This window comes from Oncorhynchus kisutch, linkage group LG15 (assembly GCF_002021735.2).
Source record: "Oncorhynchus kisutch isolate 150728-3 linkage group LG15, Okis_V2, whole genome shotgun sequence".
In the NCBI taxonomy this organism is placed as follows: domain Eukaryota; kingdom Metazoa; phylum Chordata; class Actinopteri; order Salmoniformes; family Salmonidae; genus Oncorhynchus; species Oncorhynchus kisutch.
Genome location: NC_034188.2, coordinates 79,493 through 91,624, shown reverse-complemented (window position 1 = coordinate 91,624; position 12,132 = coordinate 79,493).

Here is a 12,132-nt window from a genome sequence, read left to right as displayed (position 1 = left end):
AGATGTAATGTTGTCCTCCGTCCTATAGCACAGGGCCCTAACAGTAGATGTAATGTTGTCCTCCGTCCTATAGCACAGGACCCTAACAGTAGAGTGTAATGTGTTGTCCTCCGTCCTATAGCACAGGGCCTCCCTAACAGTAGATGTAATGTTGTCCTCCGTTCTATAGCACAGGGGCCTAACAGAGATGTAATGTTGTCCTCTGTCCATTAGCACAGGGCCCTAACAGTAGATGTAATGTGTCCTCCGTCCTATAGCACAGGGCCCTAACAGGAGATGTAATGTTGTCCTCCGTCCTATAGCACAGGGCCCTAACAGGAGATGTAATGTTGTCCTCGTCCTATAGCACAGGGCCCTAAAAGTAGATGTAATGTTGTCTCTGTCCTATAGCACAGGGCCCTAACAGGAGATGTAATGTTGTACTGTCCTATAGCACAGGGCCCTAACAGGAGATGTAATGTTGTCTCTGTCCCTATAGCACAGGGCCCTACACCAGGATGTAATGTTGGTCTCTGTCCTATAGCACAGGGCCCTAACAGGAGATGTAATGTTGTCCTCCGTCCTATAGCACAGGGCCCTAACAGGAGATGTATGTTGTTGTACTCTGTCCTATAGCACAGGGCCCTAACAGGAGATGTAATGTTGTCCTCCGTCCTATAGCACAGGGCCCCTAACAGGAGATGTAATGTTGTCCTCTGCCTATAGCACAGGGCCCTAACAGGAGATGTAATGTTGTCCTCCGTCCTATAGCACAGGGCCCTAACAGGAGATGTAATGTTGTACTCTGTCCTATAGCACAGGGCCCTAACAGGAGATGTAATGTTGTCCTCCGTCCTATAGCACAGGCCCCCTAACAGGAGATGTAATGTTGTCCTCGTCCTATAGCACAGGGCCCTAACAGGAGATGTAATGTTGTACTCCGTCCTATAGCACAGGGCCCTAACAGGAGATGTAATGTTGTCCTCCGTCCTATAGCACAGGGCCCTAACAGGAGATGTATGTAATGTTGTCCTCGTCCTATAGCACAGGGCCCTAACAGGAGATGTAATGTTGTCCTCCGTCCTATAGCACAGGACATAGACAGGAGATGTAATGTTGTCCTCTGTCCTATAGCACAGGGCCCTAACAGTAGATGTAATGTTGTACTCTGTCCTATAGCACAGGGCCCTAACAGTAGATGTAATGTTGTCCTCCGTCCTATAGCACAGGGCCCTAACAGTAGATGTAATGTTGTCCTCCGTCCTATAGCACAGGGCCCTAACAGTAGATGTAATGTTGTCCTCCGTCCTATAGCACAGGGCCCTAACAGTAGATGTAATGTTGTACTCTGTCCTATAGCACAGGGCCCTAACAGGAGATGTAATGTTGTCCTCCGTCCTATAGCACAGGGCCCTAACAGTAGATGTAATGTTGTCCTCTGTCCTATAGCACAGGGCCCTAACAGGAGATGTAATGTTGTCCTCCGTCCTATAGCACAGGGCCCTAACAGGAGATGTAATGTTGTCCTCCGTCCTATAGCACAGGGCCCTAACAGAGATGTAATGTTGTCCTCCGTCCTATAGCACAGGGCCCTAACAGGAGATGTAATGTTGTCCTCCGTCCTATAGCACAGGGCCCTAACAGGAGATGTAATGTTGTCCTCCGTCCTATAGCACAGGGCCCTAACAGAGATGTAATGTTGTCCTCCGTCCTATAGCACAGGGCCCTAACAGTAGATGTAATGTTGTCCTCCGTCCTATAGCACAGGGCCCTAACAGAGATGTAATGTTGTCCTCCGTCCTATAGCACAGGGCCCTAACAGGAGATGTAATGTTGTCCTCTGTCCTATAGCACAGGGCCCTAACAGGAGATGTAATGTTGTCCTCCGTCCTATAGCACAGGGCCCTAACAGTAGATGTAATGTTGTCCTCTGTCCTATAGCACAGGGCCCTAACAGTAGATGTAATGTTGTCCTCCGTCCTATAGCACAGGGCCCTAACAGGAGATGTAATGTTGTCCTCCGTCCTATAGCACAGGGCCTAGACAGGAGATGTAATGTTGTCCTCGTCCTATAGCACAGGGCCCTAACAGGAGATGTAATGTTGTCCTCCGTCCTATAGCACAGGGCCCTAACAGGAGATGTAATGTTGTCCTCCGTCCTATAGCACAGGGCCCTAACAGCAGATGTAATGTTGTCCTCCGTCCTATAGCACAGGGCCCTAACAGGAGATGTAATGTTGTCCTCCGTCCTATAGCACAGGGCCCTAACAGGAGATGTAATGTTGTCCTCCGTCCTATAGCACAGGGCCCTAACAGTAGATGTAATGTTGTCCTCCGTCCTATAGCACAGGGCCCTAACAGGAGATGTAATGTTGTCCTCTGTCCTATAGCACAGGGCCCTAACAGAGATGTAATGTTGTCCTCCGTCCTATAGCACAGGGCCCTAACAGGATGTAATGTTGTCCTCCGTCCTATAGCACAGGGCCCTAACAGGAGATGTAATGTTGTCCTCCGTCCTATAGCACAGGGCCCTAACAGTAGATGTAATGTTGTCCTCTGTCCTATAGCACAGGGCCCTAACAGGAGATGTAATGTTGTCCTCCGTCCTATAGCACAGGGCCCTAACAGTAGATGTAATGTTGTCCTCCGTCCTATAGCACAGGGCCCTAACAGTAGATGTAATGTTGTCCTCCGTCCTATAGCACAGGGCCCTAACAGTAGATGTAATGTTGTCCTCCGTCCTATAGCACAGGGCCCTAACAGGAGATGTAATGTTGTCCTCTGTCCTATAGCACAGGGCCCTAACAGGAGATGTAATGTTGTCCTCCGTCCTATAGCACAGGGCCCTAACAGGAGATGTAATGTTGTCCTCCGTCCTATAGCACAGGGCCCTAACAGGAGATGTAATGTTGTCCTCCGTCCTATAGCACAGGGCCCTAACAGGAGATGTAATGTTGTCCTCTGTCCTATAGCACAGGGCCCTAACAGGAGATGTAATGTTGTCCTCCGTCCTATAGCACAGGGCCCTAACAGTAGATGTAATGTTGTCCTCGTCCTATAGCACAGGGCCCTAACAGAGATGTAATGTTGTCCTCCGTCCTATAGCACAGGGCCCTAACAGTAGATGTAATGTTGTCCTCTGTCCTATAGCACAGGGCCCTAACAGGAGATGTAATGTTGTCCTCCGTCCTATAGCACAGGGCCCTAACAGAGATGTAATGTTGTCCTCCGTCCTATAGCACAGGGCCCTAACAGGAGATGTAATGTTGTCCTCCGTCCTATAGCACAGGGCCCTAACAGAGATGTAATGTTGTCCTCCGTCCTATAGCACAGGGCCCTAACAGGAGATGTAATGTTGTCCTCCGTCCTATAGCACAGGGCCCTAACAGGAGATGTAATGTTGTCCTCCGTCCTATAGCACAGGGCCCTAACAGTAGATGTAATGTTGTCCTCCGTCCTATAGCACAGGGCCCTAACAGAGATGTAATGTTGTCCTCGTCCTATAGCACAGGGCCCTAACAGGAGATGTAATGTTGTCCTCCGTCCTATAGCACAGGGCCCTAACAGGAGATGTAATGTTGTCCTCTGTCCTATAGCACAGGGCCCTAACAGGAGATGTAATGTTGTCCTCCGTCCTATAGCACAGGGCCCTAACAGGAGATGTAATGTTGTCCTCCGTCCTATAGCACAGGGCCCTAACAGGAGATGTAATGTTGTCCTCTGTCCTATAGCACAGGGCCCTAACAGGAGATGTAATGTTGTCCTCCGTCCTATAGCACAGGGCCCTAACAGGAGATGTAATGTTGTCCTCCGTCCTATAGCACAGGGCCCTAACAGGAGATGTAATGTTGTCCTCCGTCCTATAGCACAGGGCCCTAACAGAGATGTAATGTTGTCCTCCGTCCTATAGCACAGGGCCCTAACAGTAGATGTAATGTTGTCCTCGTCCTATAGCACAGGGCCCTAACAGGAGATGTAATGTTGTCCTCCGTCCTATAGCACAGGGCCCTAACAGTAGATGTAATGTTGTCCTCCGTCCTATAGCACAGGGCCCTAACAGGAGATGTAATGTTGTCCTCTGTCCTATAGCACAGGGCCCTAACAGAGATGTAATGTTGTCCTCGTCCTATAGCACAGGGCCCTAACAGGAGATGTAATGTTGTCCTCTGTCCTATAGCACAGGGCCCTAACAGGAGATGTAATGTTGTCCTCCGTCCTATAGCACAGGGCCCTAACAGGAGATGTAATGTTGTCCTCCGTCCTATAGCACAGGGCCCTAACAGGAGATGTAATGTTGTCCTCCGTCCTATAGCACAGGGCCCTAACAGAGATGTAATGTTGTCTCGTCCTATAGCACAGGGCCCTAACAGGAGATGTAATGTTGTCCTCCGTCCTATAGCACAGGGCCCTAACAGAGATGTAATGTTGTCCTCCGTCCTATAGCACAGGGCCCTAACAGTAGATGTAATGTTGTCCTCCGTCCTATAGCACAGGGCCCTAACAGTAGATGTAATGTTGTCCTCCTGTCCTATAGCACAGGGCCCTAACAGGAGATGTAATGTTGTCCTCCGTCCTATAGCACAGGGCCCTAACAGGAGATGTAATGTTGTCCTCCGTCCTATAGCACAGGGCCCTAACAGGAGATGTAATGTTGTCCTCCGTCCTATAGCACAGGGCCCTAACAGTAGATGTAATGTTGTCCTCTGTCCTATAGCACAGGGCCCTAACAGGAGATGTAATGTTGTCCTCCGTCCTATAGCACAGGGCCCTAACAGGAGATGTAATGTTGTCCTCCGTCCTATAGCACAGGGCCCTAACAGGAGATGTAATGTTGTCCTCCGTCCTATAGCACAGGGCCCTAACAGGAGATGTAATGTTGTCCTCCGTCCTATAGCACAGGGCCCTAACAGAGATGTAATGTTGTCCTCCGTCCTATAGCACAGGGCCCTAACAGGAGATGTAATGTTGTACCTGTCCTATAGCACAGGGCCCTAACAGGAGATGTAATGTTGTCCTCCGTCCTATAGCACAGGGCCCTAACAGTAGATGTAATGTTGTCCTCCGTCCTATAGCACAGGGCCCTAACAGGAGATGTAATGTTGTCCTCCGTCCTATAGCACAGGGCCCTAACAGTAGATGTAATGTTGTCCTCTGTCCTATAGCACAGGGCCCTAACAGGAGATGTAATGTTGTCCTCCGTCCTATAGCACAGGGCCCTAACAGTAGATGTAATGTTGTCCTCCGTCCTATAGCACAGGGCCCTAACAGGAGATGTAATGTTGTCCTCGTCCTATAGCACAGGGCCCTAACAGGAGATGTAATGTTGTCCTGTCCTATAGCACAGGGCCCTAACAGGAGATGTAATGTTGTCCTCCGTCCTATAGCACAGGGCCCTAACAGGATGTAATGTTGTCCTCGTCCTATAGCACAGGGCCCTAACAGAGATGTAATGTTGTCCTCCGTCCTATAGCACAGGGCCCTAACAGGAGATGTAATGTTGTCCTCTCCTATAGCACAGGGCCCTAACAGGAGATGTAATGTTGTCCTCCGTCCTATAGCACAGGGCCCTAACAGGAGATGTAATGTTGTCCTCTGTCCTATAGCACAGGGCCCTAACAGTAGATGTAATGTTGTCCTCCGTCCTATAGCACAGGGCCCTAACAGTAGATGTAATGTTGTCCTCCGTCCTATAGCACAGGGCCCTAACAGGAGATGTAATGTTGTCCTCCGTCCTATAGCACAGGGCCCTAACAGTAGATGTAATGTTGTCCTCCGTCCTATAGCACAGGGCCCTAACAGTAGATGTAATGTTGTCCTCGTCCTATAGCACAGGGCCCTAACAGTAGATGTAATGTTGTCCTCGTCCTATAGCACAGGGCCCTAACAGTAGATGTAATGTTGTCCTCCGTCCTATAGCACAGGGCCCTAACAGGAGATGTAATGTTGTCCTCCGTCCTATAGCACAGGGCCCTAACAGTAGATGTAATGTTGTCCTCGTCCTATAGCACAGGGCCCTAACAGGAGATGTAATGTTGTCCTCCGTCCTATAGCACAGGGCCCTAACAGGAGATGTAATGTTGTCCTCCGTCCTATAGCACAGGGCCCTAACAGGAGATGTAATGTTGTCCTCTGTCCTATAGCACAGGGCCCTAACAGGAGATGTAATGTTGTCCTCCGTCCTATAGCACAGGGCCCTAACAGTAGATGTAATGTTGTACTCTGTCCTATAGCACAGGGCCCTAACAGGAGATGTAATGTTGTCCTCCGTCCTATAGCACAGGGCCCTAACAGTAGATGTAATGTTGTCCTCTGTCCTATAGCACAGGGCCCTAACAGTAGATGTAATGTTGTCCTCCGTCCTATAGCACAGGGCCCTAACAGTAGATGTAATGTTGTACTCTGTCCTATAGCACAGGGCCCTAACAGGAGATGTAATGTTGTCTCTGTCCTATAGCACAGGGCCCTAACAGAGATGTAATGTTGTACTCTGTCCTATAGCACAGGGCCCTAACAGGAGATGTAATGTTGTCCTCCGTCCTATAGCACAGGGCCCTAACAGAGATGTAATGTTGTCCTCTGTCCTATAGCACAGGGCCCTAACAGGAGATGTAATGTTGTCCTCCGTCCTATAGCACAGGGCCCTAACAGTAGATGTAATGTTGTACTCTGTCCTATAGCACAGGGCCCTAACAGGAGATGTAATGTTGTCCTCCGTCCTATAGCACAGGGCCCTAACAGTAGATGTAATGTTGTACTCTGTCCTATAGCACAGGGCCCTAACAGTAGATGTAATGTTGTCCTCGTCCTATAGCACAGGGCCCTAACAGTAGATGTAATGTTGTCCTCTGTCCTATAGCACAGGGCCCTAACAGGAGATGTAATGTTGTCCTCTGTCCTATAGCACAGGGCCCTAACAGGAGATGTAATGTTGTCCTCCGTCCTATAGCACAGGGCCCTAACAGGAGATGTAATGTTGTCCTCCGTCCTATAGCACAGGGCCCTAACAGAGATGTAATGTTGTCCTCTGTCCTATAGCACAGGGCCCTAACAGGAGATGTAATGTTGTCCTCCGTCCTATAGCACAGGGCCCTAACAGGAGATGTAATGTTGTCTCCGTCCTATAGCACAGGGCCCTAACAGTAGATGTAATGTTGTACTCGTCCTATAGCACAGGGCCCTAACAGGAGATGTAATGTTGTCCTCCGTCCTATAGCACAGGGCCCTAACAGTAGATGTAATGTTGTCCTCCGTCCTATAGCACAGGGCCCTAACAGTAGATGTAATGTTGTCCTCCGTCCTATAGCACAGGGCCCTAACAGTAGATGTAATGTTGTACTCTGTCCTATAGCACAGGGCCCTAACAGGAGATGTAATGTTGTCCTCCGTCCTATAGCACAGGGCCCTAACAGTAGATGTAATGTTGTCCTCTGTCCTATAGCACAGGGCCCTAACAGGAGATGTAATGTTGTCCTCCGTCCTATAGCACAGGGCCCTAACAGGAGATGTAATGTTGTCCTCCGTCCTATAGCACAGGGCCCTAACAGGAGATGTAATGTTGTCCTCCGTCCTATAGCACAGGGCCCTAACAGTAGATGTAATGTTGTCCTCCGTCCTATAGCACAGGGCCCTAACAGAGTAGATGTAATGTTGTCCTCGTCCTATAGCACAGGGCCCTAACAGGAGATGTAATGTTGTCCTCGTCCTATAGCACAGGGCCCTAACAGGAGATGTAATGTTGTCCTCCGTCCTATAGCACAGGGCCCTAACAGTAGATGTAATGTTGTCCTCCGTCCTATAGCACAGGGCCCTAACAGTAGATGTAATGTTGTCCTCCGTCCTATAGCACAGGGCCCTAACAGTAGATGTAATGTTGTCCTCCGTCCTATAGCACAGGGCCCTAACAGTAGATGTAATGTTGTCCTCCGTCCTATAGCACAGGGCCCTAACAGTAGATGTAATGTTGTCCTCCGTCCTATAGCACAGGGCCCTAACAGGTAGATGTAATGTTGTCCTCCGTCCTATAGCACAGGGCCCTAACAGTAGATGTAATGTTGTCCTCTGTCCTATAGCACAGGGCCCTAACAGTAGATGTAATGTTGTCCTCCGTCCTATAGCACAGGGCCCTAACAGTAGATGTAATGTTGTCCTCCGTCCTATAGCACAGGGCCCTAACAGGAGATGTAATGTTGTCCTCCGTCCTATAGCACAGGGCCCTAACAGGAGATGTAATGTTGTCCTCCGTCCTATAGCACAGGGCCCTAACAGGAGATGTAATGTTGTCTCTGTCCTATAGCACAGGGCCCTAACAGGAGATGTAATGTTGTCCTCCGTCCTATAGCACAGGGCCCTAACAGGAGATGTAATGTTGTCCTCTGTCCTATAGCACAGGGCCCTAACAGGAGATGTAATGTTGTCCTCTGTCCTATAGCACAGGGCCCTAACAGTAGATGTAATGTTGTCCTCGTCCTATAGCACAGGGCCCTAACAGTAGATGTAATGTTGTCCTCCGTCCTATAGCACAGGGCCCTAACAGGAGATGTAATGTTGTCCTCCGTCCTATAGCACAGGGCCCTAACAGTAGATGTAATGTTGTCCTCCGTCCTATAGCACAGGGCCCTAACAGGAGATGTAATGTTGTCCTCCGTCCTATAGCACAGGGCCCTAACAGGAGATGTAATGTTGTCCTCTGTCCTATAGCACAGGGCCCTAACAGGAGATGTAATGTTGTCCTCCGTCCTATAGCACAGGGCCCTAACAGGAGATGTAATGTTGTCCTCCGTCCTATAGCACAGGGCCCTAACAGGAGATGTAATGTTGTCCTCCGTCCTATAGCACAGGGCCCTAACAGGAGATGTAATGTTGTCCTCCGTCCTATAGCACAGGGCCTAGACAGGAGATGTAATGTTGTCCTCCGTCCTATAGCACAGGGCCCTAACAGGAGATGTAATGTTGTCCTCCGTCCTATAGCACAGGGCCCTAACAGTAGATGTAATGTTGTCCTCTGTCCTATAGCACAGGGCCCTAACAGGAGATGTAATGTTGTCCTCCGTCCTATAGCACAGGGCCCTAACAGTAGATGTAATGTTGTACTCGTCCTATAGCACAGGGCCCTAACAGGAGATGTAATGTTGTCCTCCGTCCTATAGCACAGGGCCCTAACAGTAGATGTAATGTTGTACTCTGTCCTATAGCACAGGGCCCTAACAGGAGATGTAATGTTGTCCTCCGTCCTATAGCACAGGGCCCTAACAGTAGATGTAATGTTGTACTCTGTCCTATAGCACAGGGCCCTAACAGGAGATGTAATGTTGTCCTCCGTCCTATAGCACAGGGCCCTAACAGTAGATGTAATGTTGTCCTCCGTCCTATAGCACAGGGCCCTAACAGGAGATGTAATGTTGTACTCTGTCCTATAGCACAGGGCCCTAACAGGAGATGTAATGTTGTCCTCCGTCCTATAGCACAGGGCCCTAACAGGAGATGTAATGTTGTACTCCGTCCTATAGCACAGGGCCCTAACAGTAGATGTAATGTTGTCCTCCGTCCTATAGCACAGGGCCCTAACAGAGATGTAATGTTGTACTCTGTCCTATAGCACAGGGCCCTAACAGGAGATGTAATGTTGTCCTCCGTCCTATAGCACAGGGCCCTAACAGGAGATGTAATGTTGTCCTCCGTCCTATAGCACAGGGCCCTAACAGGAGATGTAATGTTGTACTCTGTCCTATAGCACAGGGCCCTAACAGTAGATGTAATGTTGTCCTCCGTCCTATAGCACAGGGCCCTAACAGAGATGTAATGTTGTCCTCGTCCTATAGCACAGGGCCCTAACAGTAGATGTAATGTTGTCCTCCGTCCTATAGCACAGGGCCCTAACAGGAGATGTAATGTTGTCCTCCGTCCTATAGCACAGGGCCCTAACAGGAGATGTAATGTTGTCCTCCGTCCTATAGCACAGGGCCCTAACAGTAGATGTAATGTTGTCCTCCGTCCTATAGCACAGGGCCCTAACAGTAGATGTAATGTTGTCCTCCGTCCTATAGCACAGGGCCCTAACAGTAGATGTAATGTTGTCCTGTCCTATAGCACAGGGCCCTAACAGAGATGTAATGTTGTCCTCCGTCCTATAGCACAGGGCCCTAACAGTAGATGTAATGTTGTCCTCCGTCCTATAGCACAGGGCCCTAACAGTAGATGTAATGTTGTCCTCCGTCCTATAGCACAGGGCCCTAACAGGATGTAATGTTGTCCTCCGTCCTATAGCACAGGGCCCTAACAGTAGATGTAATGTTGTCCTCCGTCCTATAGCACAGGGCCCTAACAGTAGATGTAATGTTGTCCTCCGTCCTATAGCACAGGGCCCTAACAGTAGATGTAATGTTGTCCTCTGTCCTATAGCACAGGGCCCTAACAGTAGATGTAATGTTGTACTCTGTCCTATAGCACAGGGCCCTAACAGTAGATGTAATGTTGTCCTCCGTCCTATAGCACAGGGCCCTAACAGGAGATGTAATGTTGTCCTCTGTCCTATAGCACAGGGCCCTAACAGGAGATGTAATGTTGTCCTCCGTCCTATAGCACAGGGCCCTAACAGGAGATGTAATGTTGTCCTCCGTCCTATAGCACAGGGCCCTAACAGTAGATGTAATGTTGTCCTCGTCCTATAGCACAGGGCCCTAACAGGAGATGTAATGTTGTCCTCCGTCCTATAGCACAGGGCCCTAACAGTAGATGTAATGTTGTCCTCCGTCCTATAGCACAGGGCCCTAACAGTAGATGTAATGTTGTCCTCCGTCCTATAGCACAGGGCCCTAACAGGAGATGTAATGTTGTCCTCCGTCCTATAGCACAGGGCCCTAACAGGAGATGTAATGTTGTACTCTGTCCTATAGCACAGGGCCCTAACAGGAGATGTAATGTTGTCCTCCGTCCTATAGCACAGGGCCCTAACAGGAGATGTAATGTTGTACTCTGTCCTATAGCACAGGGCCCTAACAGTAGATGTAATGTTGTCCTCTGTCCTATAGCACAGGGCCCTAACAGTTTGTTGTCCTCCGTCCTATAGCACAGGGCCCTAACAGGAGATGTAATGTTGTACTCTGTCCTATAGCACAGGGCCCTAACAGGAGATGTAATGTTGTCCTCGTCCTATAGCACAGGGCCCTAACAGGAGATGTAATGTTGTCCTCCGTCCTATAGCACAGGGCCCTAACAGTAGATGTAATGTTGTCCTCCGTCCTATAGCACAGGGCCCTAACAGGAGATGTAATGTTGTCCTCCGTCCTATAGCACAGGGCCCTAACAGGAGATGTAATGTTGTCCTCTCCTATAGCACAGGGCCCTAACAGGAGATGTAATGTTGTCCTCTGTCCTATAGCACAGGGCCCTAACAGGATGTAATGTTGTCTCCGTCCTCTATACCTAGCCCTAACAGGATAATGTAATGTTGTCCTCCGTCCTATAGCACAGGGCCCTAACAGTAGATGTAATGTTGTCCTCGTCCTATAGCACAGAGCCCTAACAGTAGATGTAATGTTGTACTCGTCCTATAGCACAGGGCCCTAACAGGAGATGTAATGTTGTCCTCCGTCCTATAGCACAGGGCCCTAACAGTAGATGTAATGTTGTACTCTGTCCTATAGCACAGGGCCCTAACAGGAGATGTAATGTTGTCCTCCGTCCTATAGCACAGGGCCCTAACAGTAGATGTAATGTTGTCCTCTGTCCTATAGCACAGGGCCCTAACAGTAGATGTAATGTTGTCCTCCGTCCTATAGCACAGGGCCCTAACAGTAGATGTAATGTTGTCCTCGTCCTATAGCACAGGGCCCTAACAGTAGATGTAATGTTGTACTCTGTCCTATAGCACAGGGCCCTAACAGTAGATGTAATGTTGTCCTGTCCTATAGCACAGGGCCCTAACAGGAGATGTAATGTTGTACTCTGTCCTATAGCACAGGGCCCTAACAGTAGATGTAATGTTGTCCTCCGTCCTATAGCACAGGGCCCTAACAGAGATGTAATGTTGTCCTCCGTCCTATAGCACAGGGCCCTAACAGTAGATGTAATGTTGTCCTCCGTCCTATAGCACAGGGCCCTAACAGGAGATGTAATGTTGTCCTCCGTCCTATAGCACAGGGCCCTAACAGGAGA